At 38.5% G+C, this 327-nt stretch overlaps 1 protein-coding gene across 1 annotated transcript in view; it reads right to left on the bottom strand.

The window, feature by feature from the left end:
• The window catches only part of LOC107654053 (glucokinase regulatory protein-like), an 8,942-nt gene that overhangs the window by 1,135 nt on the left and 7,480 nt on the right, over positions 1-327 (bottom strand).

Below are 327 nucleotides of genomic sequence, written 5' to 3'. Positions count from 1 at the left end.
TTGTGACGCCCCCCATTCACTGCAGAGGATCCACTGGTGAGCAAGTGATGCAATGCTACATTTCTCCAAAACTGTTACAATGAGGAAACAAACTCATCTACACCTTGGATGGCGTAAGTGTGAGTAAATTTTCAGCAAATTTTCATTTTTGGGTGAACTTATTCTTTAAAGGAGTCATTTTATGTTCTTTTACAAAGTCTTGATTTTGTGTTGGGGGTGTACTAGAACAGGCTCTCATACTAGATTGTTCGGAAAACACATAATTTTTCACATATTTTACATTATTACAACACCTCTCTCCCCAGTCTGGCATGAACGGCTCAAATA

This window comes from Sinocyclocheilus anshuiensis, unplaced genomic scaffold (assembly GCF_001515605.1).
Source record: "Sinocyclocheilus anshuiensis isolate Anshui unplaced genomic scaffold, SAMN03320099.WGS_v1.1 scaffold1561, whole genome shotgun sequence".
Classification (NCBI taxonomy): domain Eukaryota; kingdom Metazoa; phylum Chordata; class Actinopteri; order Cypriniformes; family Cyprinidae; genus Sinocyclocheilus; species Sinocyclocheilus anshuiensis.
This window is presented reverse-complemented; position numbering and strand designations above follow the sequence as displayed.